This window comes from Solanum dulcamara, chromosome 1 (genome assembly GCF_947179165.1).
Source record: "Solanum dulcamara chromosome 1, daSolDulc1.2, whole genome shotgun sequence".
NCBI lineage: Eukaryota > Viridiplantae > Streptophyta > Magnoliopsida > Solanales > Solanaceae > Solanum > Solanum dulcamara.
The window spans coordinates 80,944,905-80,963,738 of NC_077237.1; the positions used below are offsets into that span (position 1 = coordinate 80,944,905).

At 31.6% G+C, this 18,834-nt stretch overlaps 1 non-coding gene and 1 pseudogene across 1 annotated transcript; both read right to left on the bottom strand.

The window, feature by feature from the left end:
* Window positions 1-6,241: 6,241 nt before the first annotated feature.
* TRNAF-GAA (transfer RNA phenylalanine (anticodon GAA)) lies at window positions 6,242-6,314 on the bottom strand. Its single transcript has one exon. It is a non-coding gene; the product is annotated as a tRNA-Phe (tRNA).
* Window positions 6,315-6,762: 448 nt separating this feature from the next.
* LOC129889448 (short chain aldehyde dehydrogenase 1-like) lies at window positions 6,763-7,753 on the bottom strand (annotated as a pseudogene).
* Window positions 7,754-18,834: the final 11,081 nt, after the last annotated feature.

Sequence of the window (18,834 nt, forward strand, 5' to 3'; positions counted from 1 at the left end):
CGATGTGGACCCAAGACCTTCCTGACCATGACCATGACTAGAACCTAACCTTGACTCGGGTCCTCAACCCCAACGCAACTCGAGACTCAACTCCTGACTCTTGACCCAAGACTCGACCCCCCGACTCACAACCCCGACCTCGCCGACATCCAACCTAGACATTAATCTTTACCTGAAACCCGATCTCAATCTCAATTACGATCCCTACTCGTAGTCAAGTTGGGGTTAGGATCATTTCTTGGTTCGGTGTTGGGTTAGGTTGGGTCTTAGGTAGGAGATTGGATAGATTCCCGTGTCCTTGTCAAAGGGTGTGGGTATGGTCCTGTGTCATAGTAGTTACCTAGATTTTACCTAATTTTTTTTGGGTGTAATATCTTCAGCTTACTAACTAAACATCAGGAAAAAAAAGTAAGAAAATCACTTATTTTGCAGAAAAATATTTTCTAGTAGAACATTTTCCGTGGAAAAGATTTCCTTCCAACCAAACACGCCCTAAGAGTAATACGTTCTGTGCCGGATAGAATGTCACGCACATTTCATACAAAATGTGAGTTAGTTTCTTACTCACTATAAATATTTTTACATTAGAACTTAAATCAATTTGGATATAGTTGATTTTATATAATATAGAACTGAAATTGTAAAGACAAAACCGGGAGCAATAAACTCCTCTTTTTTTTTTTTTTGTAAATTCATTAATAGTATGAAAGATTTAATTCAAGAAGTTTAAATTACATTTCACGTGGTCAGTAAAATAGTATTTAACTTATAATATAATGTGATTACAATTTTAATTAGAATATTCAAAGATATACTACTCTATTAAGGGGGAGGGGAAACCTACCTAGCTAGTGCGTAGTGGTTAGGCTAATTCAGCCCATCCATCTAAGTTTTAATGAATTTGGACCAGAGTATTTTGACGGGCAAATTGCACAAATATCTATTTTTGGAATCAATATTTGATTTGTATCTAAAATTAAATTTTTTTTACAAATGTATTCGCTTCGAAAATAACTTCAGACTAATTTATTTGAAATCTCCACTTTTTAATTTGCATTGTTAATTATAACGTGTCTATTGTCTTAGCGATCTTAATATTATCTGACTGAGTTGGAACAGATTTCAGACATTTTCATTTGAGGTCAGGACATATAATTGATTGAACTTCTCACATTTTTACATAAAGTTCAAATGAATAAATTTTTGCTAGAATTAGTAACTTGTTCTTCGAATTTTAATAATATTCAAACACACAATTCAACATTATTTATGACTCAACCATCTTTCATGTTTTTTAACATTCTATATACTATTATTTGACAAAAAGAGTATGTGACAAATACATAGGTTCAATATAAAATAAAATTATTATATATGAATTGTAATAAGAAAAAAAATTCAAATATAGCAGACGGAGGAATTATAGAGGATCTTTTGGTCACCTACAAAAGGCATATAAGTTTATGGTATTTGGTAATTATTTTCCCTTCTGACGTGGGAGGATTGATTTTGTAGGTCACTTAAAATTAATTTTATATTATTTTTGCACATAAGATATCTTCAGTTTTAGACATAAAGATTTGAAACGGATCATTTTCTTCTATTTATTTTATAAATGACCAAGAGATCTTGATTCATTGAGTATCAATTTATATGATCACTAATAAAGTAGAGCCAGTTTGGCCAATCGGTAAAAACTGCTTATTTTTATAAGCACTTTTATTAAAATAGCTTTTCAGAAAAGTGCTTTTGAAAAAATAGCAATTGGTGTTTGACTAACTCATTTGAAAAAAAAAATGTATTTTTGATAAGCATATTGTGTTTGGCTAATCTTTTTTTAAAGTGCTTTTGAGAATCAAATTATGAAAAAGAACAACTATCAATGCACTATTAATATTAAGTTATTTTATAGAGAGAGAAATTATTTTAAATATATACTATAAAAAGTTTTAAAAGAATTGTTTTTTTTAATTAATTTAAGAGTACATATTACAAATTTCCAATCACTATTATACATAGATAAATCAAAGAAAATATTGATATAATATTAACATGATGATTTAAATATAATTAACAACATCAAGACAAATAAATTAAAAAATCATTCCACAAATTAATGTATAAATGGTAGGGGTACATTTTGTTTTGAAAAAAATAATTGTTTTCTTCTGCTTCTTTTTTTTTCTAAGAAGCAGAAATCTTTAATTGACCAAACATCTTGATTTTTCTAAAAATATATTTTACCAAAAAACAAAATAATTTTGACCTCCCAGTCGCTAGGCCAAATAGGCTCGTAGAATTATGAAAATAAATTAGCCATAGTAAAGAAGATATTAAGCATAATAGTAAGTGAGGATATAACAAAATTGAGAAAGTTATTGTATTGTATGGTACTATTATAAAACATCAAATATTATTCCCATTTACAAAACCAAATGTATGGAAGAATCAAATATCAATAAAACAAAATACCATCAAATGTTTAATACTATTCTCATTTACTAAAATAAAATAACATCAATCACAACAAATAAATGTGAAAATCAAATAGCAAACAAAACAAAACAATGCCTATAGAATGTGAGTTTGAAACTTGAAAAAATGATGAGTCAAGTTGGTCGATTTGGGATATGACCCATTACTCGATTTTGATTCAGTTTATCTTAGCTTAGGTATGCTTTAAGTAAAATTCGGCAATGACTTATTTATTGATTCAATCATGTTGATCTTAACAGTTCATTTGTTATTTCTAAATTCGTCTAACTCACTTATTCGAAAACAATATTTACTTTCTTTGTTTTATTTTATGTGTCTTCGTTTTATTTGACACAAAATTTTAAAAATTTAGATAAGACTTTATAATTATATACAAAATAAAATATATATAATATATTAAAACTATTCTTTAAATTATGTGATCTTAAATATGTTTTGAGAAGTTATGGGGTAGCTAATCTCATACTCTTGATAATTAAGAAGCCATGTGAATATGGCTAATTAGGGATAATTTAGAAGGGGCCTATACCTAAAGACGCAAAGGTTCGAAATCTTTACGGCAAGAAAGTTTGCGTAATTATATGATAAACGATTTTTAAAAAAAAATGTTTACAAAATAAGTTGTGGAATTTTGTCATTTTAGTCGCTTTTTAGTAGGGTGGAAAAATCTAACTCAATCCGATCAACTTGTTTAAGTTTGGGCGGGTCAATTATTAGCTCAATCAATTTCAATCTAACTCATTTCAACCCATTAAAAATTAGGTTGATATGTAACTCAAATTGATTCATAAGAAATCCTATCAAATATTTTTAAAAACTTTTTTAAAAAAATGATATGTTGTATATAACCATAATAAAAAAGAAAAAAATTTATTAGGTACTACAATATTTTAAAAGAACAAATAAAATAATTAAAAGTTAAAACTTAGTAATAAAAATGGAAAAATTACATAAATACACAACTTATTTTACCATATTCTCTAAAATTCCCTACTATTTGAAAAAATTACAAAATTCCTTTATGCGATGTATCAAGACATTTTGGGATGTATTTGAATTTCACCAAATTTAAGAGATTTTTGTAATTTAAAAAAGAATCGAGATATGATGTAATTAGCTTTTAACACTATAAAATTTGTGTAAACTACACAAGAAAATTTGAGTTTGGCTGGATCTTGACTCATTATGACCCTTCTAAATTTGATCCAATCTGCCTAATTATCATCCCTACTTTATAGTATTTGAGGAAAAAAATTAAAAACATTGAAAAATAACCCATGCAAGTATGCAATTTGTCAATATATATAGTTGGGGTAAACTATGCTCCTATGTTACAAAATTGGTCCACATATGCCTTTATTCATAAATGAGGAAGCTTCAACAAATGGATTTTTTTATACGAGAAAAAAAACTCAAATTTGTCATTAAACTTTATGAAATTATCCATATTTGCTTCTAAACTTTGTGAAATTGCATATATTTCATTTTTTTCAATTACCTTCCATCATCGCTCTAAAGGAATCACCTCTATAACAATTGACTCTCTCCACTCTAAAGAATGTCACTTGAAAATCACTATCACTTTACCTTGACAACATTCACATTATGAACACAAAAATTCCAGGTAAAAACCACCTCATTAAAACAATCTCACCTCACACCTTCGTCTTTAGCGTTTTTCATGTCACTACATTTTACCTTTATTATAAGAGTAATGATCCTCAGCCACTATGGATACCCTTGATTGTCACAATATTACTATGCCTAGGTTTATTTTAGTATTAGGAGAATCATATGGAGCTTTGAAAAGGATTGATGATGAAGTTATAATGATTAAGTCTCAACAAAGGTGAAATTTAATTTGGTGGTTTTATTGTTCATTATTTGACTCTATTAGGGATTATTTGAGGCTTGAGGGTGTGCTTAATTTGAATTTGTGTGATAGAGGCAATACAATTAGAGATTTTTAGGGGTTGTTTGGTTTGAAGACAAGTTCAGATGGGATTAGTTATGTTGGGATTATTTATTCTGGAATTAGTTATCCTGAGATTATTTCTTATTGATTGTTTGGTTTGTTGTATTAAAAATAGTAAGCATTGTATACTTTCTAAAAAAAAAATTGTTTGTTTACAAATTACCCTCCACCTTATTTAACTTAATTATTTTCGTATTCCCAAGATTGTGTGTTATGTGTTTAACTATGTGGTAATATAGTATATATAATATAATACATTATAATACAATAATATATATATATTGAGAGAGTGTGTGTTCAGTAAAAAGTATTTACATAAAAATTAACTATTTATACGAAAATTAAGTTCATTCAAATTGGGAGAACTTGTAAGAATGCATAGAAGGGGGAAAAAATGCATCAAAACAACCATGGAAAAAACTTGACCAAAACTGCATCAAAACAACAGTAAAAAATTGACAAAAAAATGCACCAAAACAGCCTAAACTTAACAAAATGGTAAAAACTTCATTTAGATAACAAAAACTAGACCCAAAAAAAATTGAACAAGCACTGCACTAAATAAGTAAAAATTGGTGTGAAAAGTGATAATAAAAAGAATTTAAGGGGTACTTTTATCATTTTAATTATACTTTTCCAGGATAAGTTATTCTGATATTGTTATTCCACTAAGAAGAAGGAATAATTTATCACAGTATTATTTATTAATCCTAAAATAAATTATCCAATTCTATATAACCAAACAATAGATTAAGAGACACTAAAATTTTATTACATTACTCGAAAATAAATGAGGCAACATTGTTGCCTCGAAAATAATTTGTTAATTCAACATACAGGGTCAAATCTGAACTACTATTTCACAAAGTTCAAGAAAATATTTAAACTTTTCTCCGATAAAGATAGGTTACATGTTGAAAAGCTTTTGCCGTTTGTGAATTAAGGTATATTTTAAAATTTTAAACAATTTCGTGAGGGTAATTAGTGACATATTCCCCAATTATTAACAAATGACATACTTAGGTCATTTCTCAAAATTCAGTAACATATTTGTTTTAGTAACAAGAAGCTAAGTAGCTTTTTTTCACTCATACCTGATGCAAGATACTATTATGCCTCATTTGATTTTATTAAGATTAAGATATCTGAATTTAAATTTATATTTGAATATTAAAATATTTATTAAGATTAAGTCTTTAAAATTTTAATATAAACATCTTATTGTGTTAAAGATGCTATATTAGAATCTAAATATAAATTAAATAATTAAGATCATTTATTTTTTCAACATTTGAATACGTAAAATGTGGCTGTTGCATACAAATAGATTTTCCTTTTCACTTGTTATTTTTGAAATATCAAGAAAAATAAAATTATTTTTTTCTATGTTTTACGCTTAGCATTAAATACTATTTTCTAAAATTATTTTTCAAGACATAATATTAAACATAAATTAATAGAAATAATATGATAAAATACCTATATCAATAATATTGCGCACTATAAACCCTCTCTGGATGACTAGTGGACCGCCACAATATTGCTGCAAATGATTTAGAAGTTAAATATTAGGCATAACATATGAATACCTCTGTTAATTTGATTTCAACTGTCATTTATATCTTCTAATTTTGAATATGCATAAGTAGGCATTTAAATTTTAAAAAAAAAATTAAAAAAATAGAGATACATGTCCTACACAAGCAAATACATACTTGATACAATTGTATTTACAGGTGTCAAGTTGATGAAAACTCCAAAATGTTATTATGCGGTGAACGTGGATCGAACACGTGACCTTCAGATCTTCAGTCTGACGCTCTCCCAACTGAGCTATCCCCGCTTGTTGATCTAACTGTCATGTATTTAATAAGTTATAGAATACATTACACAGAACCTCAACACCAACTAAAGCTTTGTGCTAGGCCTCAAAATTTTGATATTAGAGCTACATGTAGATTATGATTTTGGCCCTTATGATAAAAATTATCGTAAAAAATGTTCAGTAATATTTTTTTTTTATTAATTTTGAAATTTTTTCCATATTTATCCCCTTATTTTTATTGTTTTAAAAGAAGAAAGAAAGAAAAGATTTATTTATTTTTTTAGAAGAAAAGGGCAGTGTTTCAAGATAAATACTTATTAGTGTTGGGCGTTTACATCTGACTAAACAATTAACCTTAAAAATTTGTATGCATATCTATATATATTTTAAAGCTACACATAAATAATTTCAATTTGCTTTTTTATTTGATTGCAACTGTTCGGTAAGTTAATGTGACTCATCCAGGTCACTTATTGAAGAAGAGTGATTAATCTCAATTTGCCTTTGTATTTGTTGGTGGAGGTTGAGCAGTAGATGGAAACAATTTATTGTAAGCCTCAGTTAAAGCCACATTTGTAGTGCTATAACCACCATTAATAATTAGGTTCAAAACATATTTAGAATCATCATTTGCCAAATACAACACTCCATTTGCCACATCTTGTTCATCTAATAAAGCTCCTTTCAATTCCCTCCTTCTGCGAACAATTTATCTCCTGTTTATCTGTCAACTATTCCAAGCGCGTTCAATGCAAGTGGTGTGCCAATGCCATGAGGAGAAACACAATTAACTTTTATTCCGTACTTTTCTAATTCAACTCCGATCCGATGTTTTTTTAAAGTCCCAAAACTGCACATTTTGATGATGTATATGTGTGTTGACCAAAACCATAGGACACAGTCGTGGTACTTGCTGTGAATATGATGGAAACCTTTTATTTTGTTTGGAATCATCATGTTTCACGCAGAAGAACGAGCCAAAAACGTTTACATCAAACACGTTCTTAATTACATCGTAATCTATATCTAGGATGCTTGAAATTGACTTACCTGCTACACCAGCATTACTGAACATTATGTCCAGCTTACCAAAGTTGGCAACAGTTTCATCTACAGCATATTGAACGTCAGATTCAATCGCGACATTGCAATGAACAAATATTGTATTTTTTGTGCTAATGAATTTCCGAGATCGTCTGGAATATCGACAATTGTTACTTTTGCACCATATTGAACAAAAAGTCCAGTTGTGGCTGCTCCTATGCCACTAGCACCACCAGTTACAATTGCTACCTTACTTTCAAGCCTATACAAATAATTTGAATTAGAGATTAGTATTATCATTTTCTAAGCACAAATTAAAGGAAATAAATAAAATAAAGAAAGGAAATGACTTTTTGACTATTGAGGATGGAAGAGAAGAAGTGGTCATTTTCTCATCTCAAGCTATATATGTGTCTTCTGCGTATACAAAAGAGATTTGGAGGCTATATTTATAAGAAGAAAAAAAAACAGATCCCACCTTTTTCATTTGCCTAAATTATTTAAATGATTGTATTTTTTGGTTTGAAATTACAGATCTAACTTATATAGATTGGTGTAAAGATTTTTATACTATTAAATCATCTTTATGTGTTATAATTGGTAGATTGTTTTACATTTTTAAAAATTACATGTTCCAACTTTTTATTGTAAGTTACTATAAGTCTATATATAAATACCTTATTGATGATCTGATAGCATAAAATTCTCTTAGACTTACAATGTGTATACTGTAAACTCTTTAAGGTAAAATATCAGTAATAGATTAGTGGCATTTTAAAGTAAATAAATTTAATTTAATCTATTTACATCGGTATTAACTTTTACACTTTTTAGTTTATTTTTACCTATTGTAACAAATAATCTGACTTATTTTCAATCAAATTGATCTTTTCTCCTTTCAAGAAAAAATTTCACAAAAAGAAGTTGTCAAATTATTCACTTTCCACACTTTTGACTAAAAACCTTAACTTTTTTGTTAAGTTAAAAACTAGAAACGTGTCTATTTACGTACAAATATGTTAGTAATTGTAGATGGGGACCATACTTCTATGTACCTCATTCAAAATAATTTGGAATTTGTAATTTAATTTGTAGCATAACGTATGCCGCACTCTTTGTAACTCACACTTTATAGTATTTATATTTTAAATAATTTTCATCATAATCTCCTTAATTCATTATAAACTCATAAAAATAACTTTTTCAATAATTTACAAAAGGTAAAATAGGGAAAAAAACAATAGAAGAAAAGCAACAACAAGGAATTAAAATATGGTATGACTTGTATGATCCTGAATGTCATTTTTGGTAATTTTCGCAAAATGATCGTTTTACCCCTTTCATTAGTTGCCTCGGATCATGTTTGATCAGTATTCGAAGTTGGTTCGGTGAAATCGCTTGAAAAGTTAAGATTTTTGGAAAGCTTTGAGTTTTGAAAGCTTTAGTTGTCAAGAGTGGTTTTCGGTGCCTTTCAGAGTTCTGAGTCTCAAAATGGAATTTCATTGATTCCATTAGCTCTGAAATGTGGGATTTTATCCAGGAGATTTGACGGAATCATATTTGGAATGGTATCGTGGATTTGAGGTCCTAAGTTTGAATTTATTGAGTTTTTTATCTTAGAGTTCTCTTTGGTCAACATTCGAAGTTCGGATGCTCTAAATGGAAGTTTGATGACTCCGTTGGATTTGGGAGATAATTTTAGGCCTAGGAAGAGTTTTAGTATATTTTTCGGGAGCTCCGAGGCATTTTGGTATTTTTGAGTCCTAAACAAATTTGGTTGCGACTAAATGGATTTCGAATCAAGGAGACACCAAATTTAAATTTCGATGATTCCATTGAGTTTGAAACGTTGAATTTAGTAGGGTAGCATATTTAGTTAGTGTGCACGGCGTTCTGAACGAATTCCAAGGGTCCATTCCATAATTTATTGTGTTAAGGGTAGTTGTTGTCCTGTGATCTTGTGCGAACTCCTCTTCGCATTCGCAGATCCCTCGACCGCATTCGATAAAGGTCCTGCATGATGACCTTCGTATTCGCGGGAGGTTGATCGCGTTCGCAAAGTGTCAGTCTAATTGGTCCTTGGGTTCGCGGAAGACCCGTCGCGTTCGCGATGAAGCCTAACCATTGATATTCACATTTTGTCATGACCCGACCTAGGGCCTAGTCGTAACATGGCGATCGAAACTCCAAAGGGCTCCAACCAAGCCTCTTGTACATATCATAAGCATACATAAGGTAAAGCAAAAATGGAAACATCATAAGAGAGTCTAAATCATGAATAAATATTTAAGAACGACACATGACAACATAAGCTCAAAATATTTGTCCAACTAGATGCATCTACTCGTGAATATGGGCAGGGACTAAGAGATGTCCCTAGCTCACCCTCAATATGAAACATAGCAAAAGTCTTTGAAAATAATAACTAACTCGATAACTAGTTTCCGATAAATGAGGACTCACCATAACTGCTGGATAGGAAAGCTTAACTAGCCACGTAGATGATTGTGATCTTCAACCTCGACCTCTACATTATGAGATAATGTAGGTAAAAAGTATGCATTAGTACGTTGGAATGTACTAAGTATGTGGTCGTGACATGCAACGTAAATCATGGAATGCAATGGTCAAGCAAATCACATGGTAAGATGAGGTAAGTAAAGACATAAGAAAATCATATTGATCAAAGCATTTATAAAGCATAATTTAAAATCATAGCATACCTAAGAGATCATACATATGTGGTATAGGAATCATAACTGGCAATAAGACCATGCGAGCTATAACATGGAATCTCGTTGTCTCCCCATACAACGAAGAAAAAGAGGAATCTACTTGCCAAGGTAGACTCTACCCCGCTAAATGGGTCATGCATATACTATATGTGGATCCACTAGCTAGGCCATGAAGGCAATCCTACGGTGGCACGTAGTTATGAGACATGAGACTTTATATAAGGACCCCGTATTTCGAGCTCCCACCTCAAGTCCACATTCGGTGCTAAGTCAAATCCCACGAAATACATATATAATATAGAAATCATAATTTCATATATCATAGTCATTATCCTAGGTTTGAAATCATGGAGTAGCTCATTTTCATAACATACTTGTAATGTGAGAATTGTTCTTTCATATTTGCATAATTCATATCGTTTGGCCTTAGGTCACCACATACGGCCCTAAGTCACCTTACTTCATAACTTGCATGAAAATCATCCTTCGAAACACACTTATAGTCTATGATCATAATTGAAATACATAATCATAATTCATATTTGAAAATTCATGATCATAGCTTATACTTGAAATTTAAGTAAGGCATGAATGCATGATCAATTGATTTGAAAATCATGTAATTGACTTGAAAACATGCATGATCATAAACTTTATATCAACCCATATATAATTCATATAGATAATATCATTAGGAAGTATAATTGAAAATACTCATAATTTTCATCATGAACCCTAGAGATCAAAATAGGAGAAGTCATGGAAAAACTCTTCAATTTAATGCAATAACCATCAATTTATATCAAAATAGACTCATGACATACTTTGAATCAAAATTCATGCAATAGGAATAGAGATCATAAAATCCATAAAATACCAAACTTTAATTTAATAGAAAACCTTGAGAAATTGATTGGGCTTCATGGATGAAAGAATCCATGAATCAGTACTCACATACCTTAAGTGAGAACACCAAATAATTTGGAAGAACTTGAGAGTTTTGATGGAGAGCTTGAGTGAATTTACTTGAATTCTTCAATGGAGTCTTTGAGAGTCTTTTGTAGAGAGAGAAATATTTGAGTAGGTGAATTGTAGAAGAATGAATAGAATTAGAGGTTTAAGTTAATTTATAGAGTTGAATTAGGTCCTAAAGACGTCCAGGTTCATTAGCTAATAATTTAGAAAAAGTCTAAAACACCCTTATTAAAAATACAACTCGGCCAAAAAATCCTTACCAGGTCCGCGACGCGGACTTGTCGCGGACCTTTCTGTTTTGTGTAGTTTTTTGATAAATCTATTTTTAAATCTACGGGTGCTAAAAATCCACCAAAACTATTTTTCTGCAGGTTTTGACTCCCTAATCAATATTTTGAACTCAGATTTTCCAAAAAGATTAAGGATAAGGCGTTACATGAGCGGTCTAATTCCAAAGCATTCTTAAAGCACTTGTGAGCATTTTTGAGGGATGTTACACATTCGCAGACATGATGGTATAGTAAACATTTCCTAAAGACGAAAAATAAGTCATTTTCACCACTTTTGTGATTTGGGAGATCGTGGGTGGCGATTCCAAAGAGAATTTTTGTAGAAAAACTACTAGATAAGTTATTTTGACCTATAATATTCATTACCTATTGATTATATCTTGATTTTAACCTCAAATCAGTGATTTTGATTTCAAGAAATAGAGGGTTTTGTTCAAAAACTTGGGTTTTGATAAAATGGTGATTATGAATAGATTACAACACCATTTTGGAAATGATTATCACTAATGGAGTCCAAATACTTTGAGGATCATCTTCATATAAAAATTTCCAGATTATAGTCTCATTTCCGAAATTGGATTTTTGAGTCGTTTTGACCCTTTTGCCCGAATTTTATGATTTTGGTGTCTTTATTTCTAGAATTTTATTATGAATCATTGTTTGATTAGATTGTGGTGATTTGGACACTATTAGAAAGGGAAAGTCTTAAGTATGTGATTGATCGAATATTGATTAAGGCAAGTGAACTTCTAAACCTCCGTAAATCTCATAGAACTCTCGAATATCCTTTCGTATGTGTGTTGGGGAGTATTGGAAAGAGGTATGAGACTCTAATCATGTGAAATAACCTTAATGAATAATGGGGTTAATAAAAAGGCAATGTGTGCTATTTTTGTGATTGGAAACGTAAAGTTATTGCCTTAAAATTAATGTGAATTCGATGAAATGCTATGATAGTCATAATGTGCTTGTAAACTTAATGAAACTGTTATTTGCTCATTATTGATAGTGGAAATTGGCTTGAAGTAGTTTCTCACTGATTGATCCTAATTATGTGACAAAGAGAGAAATTAAAAGAAGACTTCAATGACTTATATTAATGTGAATGATGTAAATATTGGTGTTGATATACTATTGACATTGTGACGTGAATTGTCTTGATATGAATTGTGTTATGATTGTGAACACCATAATATTCTTATTATTTGTGTGAACATGCTTATTTGCATTGATTTGATAACATTGTGATGAGATCCATTAATAATTATGTCGATGTGAAATGGTTTCGGCAAGTGATGATTATGTCGATGAAAAATGGTTCTGGCGAGTGATGATTATGCTGATGGAAAATAGTTTCGGAGATGCCGATGGGAAATGGATCTGGCGATTGATGATTATGCCCATGAGAAATGGTTCTGATGGATATATGGACCTTGTGCGTCCTTAATTAATTTCGGTCTGAGTTACATCAGATACATATCCCTTGTTGTCTCTGTGGTTGGCATACTTGATATTGATGTGACTTATTTGGTGAGACTGATGGTCTATTGTTGATTTGCTTGCCACTTGAACTATGTATTCTAGATTGAGGTGATTTCTGTGCAGGTTTGTAGTTGAGGAGGTTCGTTGTAATGAAAGAAGCTTTATTGTTCTCTTAGATTTATCTTGTTTTGTTAGTTGGCTTACTGAGTACCGTATTATTTGGTATCACTCCTTGCTTCTACTCTTGTGTAGATTTCGAGTGCGGACAATAATTTTGTATTCCTTTATCCTTATTTGATGCTTCGAGGAGACTTGAGAGGTAGTTGATTGATGCTCGACGGTCTCTCTTGTTGTCCCTTTAACTATGCTTTGTTCTATTTGAGAAATAAAGACATCGAGGCTTATACCTATCTTTTATTTTTGTATTTATGTAGAGGCTTGTACACGTGACAACCAGATTTTGGGTGTTAGTTGAGATTATTTAAGTCTTCCATATTTGTATATCAGTTCGGTTTAGTTACTTTAATTTATTATCCGTATGAATTGAGTTAGGCTGACTTATTCTGGTAGAAAAGGACAAGTCTCATCATAGCCGATTTTGAATCGTGACAAAATGGTATCACATCCCCAAGTTCATAGGTCACAGTGTGTACAATTCAAGTCTAATAGAGTCTCAAAGATCAGTGTGGAGACGTACATTACTTATCTTCGAGAGGCTATGGTGACTTTTAGAAAAAATCTTCACTTTTTGATTCTCTATCATGCTTTCTTAGTCCGATCTAATTTCAATTGATTCACTTTATTCTCTTACTTATAGTGATGACTCGTACTTGGTTCTGCATGCATGTAGTTGGAATGTCATTGTGGGATTTTGAAGTTAGAGTTGGTACTCACGCGAAAGTGATAGACTTATGAAAAGGATGTGTGGTCAGACTTGAAATGTTATATGCTTCGCAGAGATTAAGTAAGTTTATGGTTCAACGATGTATCTTAAGGATATTCGTATGATATAGATAAACAATGGTTTACACTGGGAATAGTGTTTGTATGGCTTATACGATAGCTGATGTGGTTCGATAATTGGGAATGATTTAATTACGGTAATAATTATTTAATGAGCACTGTAACTTTGGAGATTACAGTTAGTAAAGTTATCCTAACAAGAATGGATTGCTTAGTGTATGATGAGAAGGATGTTGCACCAATCGGGATCAGAATGTCTACTGTGGTTTTATAGAATGGGTGTTTATCAAGAAGGGCTATAATACAATTACTATCACGGTATTGTATTTACTTGGTTAGGTATATGGGTTGTGTTACTTCTGCTATCGACCTGACCTACGAAAGGGTGCATATCACTTTCAGTCATAGGCTAAACGGTTTTGGTAATGTGTTGCATTCACTCAAGGAGTGAAAATATATGGGTTATTAGAGTACGAACTTCTTGTTGGGTATGATGTGTTCTAGTGGTAGATCTAGCAGAAGTTCACAATGTGGTACTAGTGATATATGAAAGCGGAGACATCGATTGTCAAATGCGAATACTAGCTACTTAAGGAGTTATTAGTTATTTCACCTACTCGACTAATGAGATTAATGTGCAGTCACATCTGAGAAACCAATTGATTATTACTACATACATTTAAGTTGGGCATTATTTATAAGGAACATAATAGCGGTGGATCTTGATATGGTATTAGTGTGTTTAAGTGTGAAGTGTATAGCAAGGATCTGATTGGGGACTAACAACTTCATTATAATCCAAAAGGAGTAGGTTAATATTGCAACGAAGAGCTTATAGGTAAAGAAATATCTAATAAGTGAACCTGTGTGAAGGCAGCAGCCTGCAACACACACAAATGATTGCTTGTTAGTTCTTGGTTGTTTGATTGTACAGGAACACAACACCAAACGACTACTCAACCACACACCAAACAACAACTCAACCACAGAACTGAAGCTGAAGTTGCAAACTTAGAAGATGAAGCTGCAACACAAGGACCAACTACAAATCCAAGCATCCACTACAGAAGTGCAGCAGCCCTTCTGGCTGCTGGATCATCAGAAGCTGCAAAATCTCCAGCATTCTCTCCAGCACCAACAAAATTCCAACAAGACACATTACAAAGTTACACAAGCCATCTATCAGATTTTCAACACTCAAGAATCATGAATTATCAACAACATCAAGTATACATAGCTGCAAGTCCCAGAAATTCAACAACAAAATCAGATTTTGCTATACAACAACAAATTTTGTTTTTTTGCCTTTTACTTGTGTTGGCAAATGGTAGCACCTCATGTTTTGCAGGTTGCTGGAGCATCAGAAAAAAGATGCAGCTGCACATGCCATGTCCAGCATCAACAAATCCAGACCAGCAACACAATACCCAATACTTGGAGCCACACTCAATGGCAATCAAAACTGAAACTAGTTTTTCAATTTTGTTTACTATTGGGTGTCTTTTGGTTTAGTTATACTGACCTTGAGCCTTGTATTAGAGTTGTGAGGCTGATCTTGGATTTTTTGAACCAGCACCTGCAGAGCCCAAGAAATTACAATTCGAACGGACACTTGGAAATGTTAATCGAGCGACCCTAAAAAAGTCAGCCGATTTATTTTTATTTTATTAGTCCCTTTGTACGTAGAGGAGTCCTTTCATTGATTTAACGCTTTTCTAGTACCTAGATAGCACCATTTTGTATCAGAGGTAAGTTAGTCGACCTTAATAGGTTAACCGGCTTATCATCCAACTTAGATTTGGAGGTAAGGTTTTTATGTCTCCCTCCTTGTACTTTTACTTTTATTTCTATATATTATGAGGAAAATTTTAAAAAAAAACCTGTGTAAAGGCAAGTGAGTATACTAGCGAGAAAGTACGTATGGAAATTTGTTAATTCACGAAAATAGACTGTATAGCGAGGTTGAGTTATCACATCGAAGATAAGGTTAACTTCTTGATGATAGCAAGGGTTGTTGAGTATGGTAATAACATTGCGGGACGGACTATGATTAGGATGCAACTGTGTGGTAATATTTTTTTATTAAAGGGATCTAGTATGATAATGAAAACTTGCAAATATCTAAGGTTGCGGTTGCTACTACTTGAGGAGTAGCGTAGTGATATATGAAAAATTGTATGATTTGTTGGAAACCATTCGAGTAGAATTGACAATAATTTCAACTTATCAAGGCAGAATCAATGGGATGTAGTTTGTCCTTCGGAATGAGGCGAGAGTAAAACTACTTACCTTGATTGCAAAGTTCAAGAATTTAACTTCAGGGATGTTGGAGAGTTGGGTTTGAAAACATGTGACTTCATCCTTTTCGCTCTGGTTATAATAATAGTATCTGATGTTCATCAGTCGGGTTGAATGCTTCGAGAGTGGAGTCTACAGACATTCACCACTAGTATTGTGGTAAGTTATATAGTGGTTTCGAGTTTGATGACTGGCACAACTTGGGTTCCTAATAAGGGACATGGTAAGATCAATGTGTAAGAGTTTAATGATAAGCTAAGGTATGTGATTTCATAAAATCTTCAAGGTAAGGGCTAATGTCAATTGATAAGGAGGTAAGTCTACATTCGTGGTAGTTGATTTTGTTGAGAAATGGGTTGGCAAGGTAAGAAATGATTGATTGTGTCGATCATTGTTCATTTGGAAAGACTGGTGCATGGTCTGGGCTGTAGAGTTTATTACTTTTAATTGTAAAAGAACTTAATAGAGTCTTCATTTGAGGAGTTTATTTTAAAGTAAAAGGTAATATTATGTGGATTCTTGTCCAATAAATAATAATGATAAATGAGTTAAGGAAAGAAATAAGAGTATAGTGCATTAAAGAATTCAAGTATTTAGGATTGGGTCATGAGTATGAGTTAAGAATTTGAATGTCCTAGGAAAATTGTGTGATAGATACAAGTTAAGAAATGTGAAGAAATAAGACATCACGTGTAGATCCTTAGTTGAAAGTTAGGGATTGTATGAATTTTGCCTTTAAGTTTACATATGATAATGCAAGGTTTGTTGGTTCGTCATAGATTTATGAAGGGTTGTCGGCTACTTTTTTGAAGATTTAGTATTGATTTGGGTGATAAAAAGTGTTGTGTGAGAGATTATGCCTTTTTAAATTGGATCAGATTATTCAAATTATGGTAGGTGACTTACAGGTGCGCTACAGGAAGGGCTTATAATGCTACATGGTTATTGACGATTTTAAGCTGGGATGATAACTCTGTTGATGGGCCTACATAAACTGTTGTGATGCGTTACATGGACATTTGATGGTAAATAGAGATTATGTACCGATAGTATACAGAACTATTGAGGTGACTAAGAATTTTTCTAAGTTTTGGCATGGAGTATATGATGATTTGAATAGTAGTTGAAGCTGGGTAAGTGAAAGATTGTGTGGAGTTGATATTGGGTGTGATTCAATAGTTTTATCTCAATGAGAAATTACTATGAGATTTGGAATTTGTATTATTAGCATTGGGTGGGATCTGTACCTGTCATGGAATGCTTAAATGGAAAGATAGAGGGTCATAGTTTGAAATTTCAGAGACAATAATGTGTCGCTAAGAGGACCTTAATACTAGTGACAATTTGAGAGTAAGGTAAAAAGCCGATGTGGTTATCATGTTCTATTAATATTAAGAGTGTCAGCTTCAACGGAGTACGATAAGAAGTATGTGTTAGTTGATAAAACGAGCATGTCTATGATTGTAATTGTAACATCCCCTAAAAACGTTGTATACGATGTTTTAATTCTCGCCAAAAAAAATAAGAATACAGCCTCTGTAATTTGGGCATAACTTTTTATAGGATGGTCCAAATTAGGTGATTCAAATTTTTAAGTAACCTCATTATCATTACCTACAACTTTTGTGAAGATCATATTTTAAGTTTCAGAGGTTAAGTAGGTCAAATAAATTAATTATTGTAAGACAGGATGTTGTGATGTAATGGAGTATTTATAGAAGAAAAATCATATCTCACTGTAGGTTGCTCCGAATTAGTTGATTCTTGAACTATATAAAACTAGACTTCCATATCTACAATTTTTATGAGATACAAAATCCTAATAAGGAATTTATCTTATTCAAACACAGCTCCGAAAAAGAGTACTATGTTAAAGAGAACTCATCTCACCTACCATGGAAAGATCTATAATCCTTTGACATCATCCATGACATCAAAATCCTCAATTGAATTTTCAAGATCATCTTTTGTAATTATTTTTATTTATTGTTAGGTCCCTCTTCTACACCTATAAATACCCACCTTATTTCCTCATTTTATTCATCAAGCTTTCTTAAGCAACTCTTCTCTCTATACATTTCTTTACTCATTCTCAAATATAGTTTTAGTTCTTAGTAGTGAAGAAATACTATTCCGGTTATTCATATACTCCGGGTAGTACACAAAACGTTCCGGCGAGGAGAAAAGATAGGACTCGAGAGTGTTCATTAAATCTTTCTGTTCCGACTAAAACTTCGGATTCCAGGTATGTAAGGCTTCAATGAGAGTATTCATTCCATTCTCATGCCTAAAGTATTTTAATTATATAATAAATTATGTTTATTTTCTGTAAGTTTTACTCTAAGTTATGTGGGTGTTTATCCATGGGTTCTTCCACTCATGTAGTCCAAAAACTCTTTCAATTAAATCTCTTGATTTCAAGTAATATTTTCTTATGGGTAATTCTTATTTATTCTTAATAGCATGAATCATGGTTAAACTAATTATTATTGGTCTATTTTGATGCAACATGATTTCATATGTATGAATTGATGGATTGTAAGTAATTTATCTATTTATCTGTTTAAAGGTTCTTGAAATTTATGGTAGGTTGGTTAAAATATGATTTTTAATTAATGGATTTCAATGTATTTATGCATATTTATTTACATACATGTTTGCAAGTTGAAGTGATTTGAACCCACCTAGTTTTACTATATTTTCAATGAAGTTTGACTTGAAAGTCTTGACTCCAAATGAATGTTTATGAAA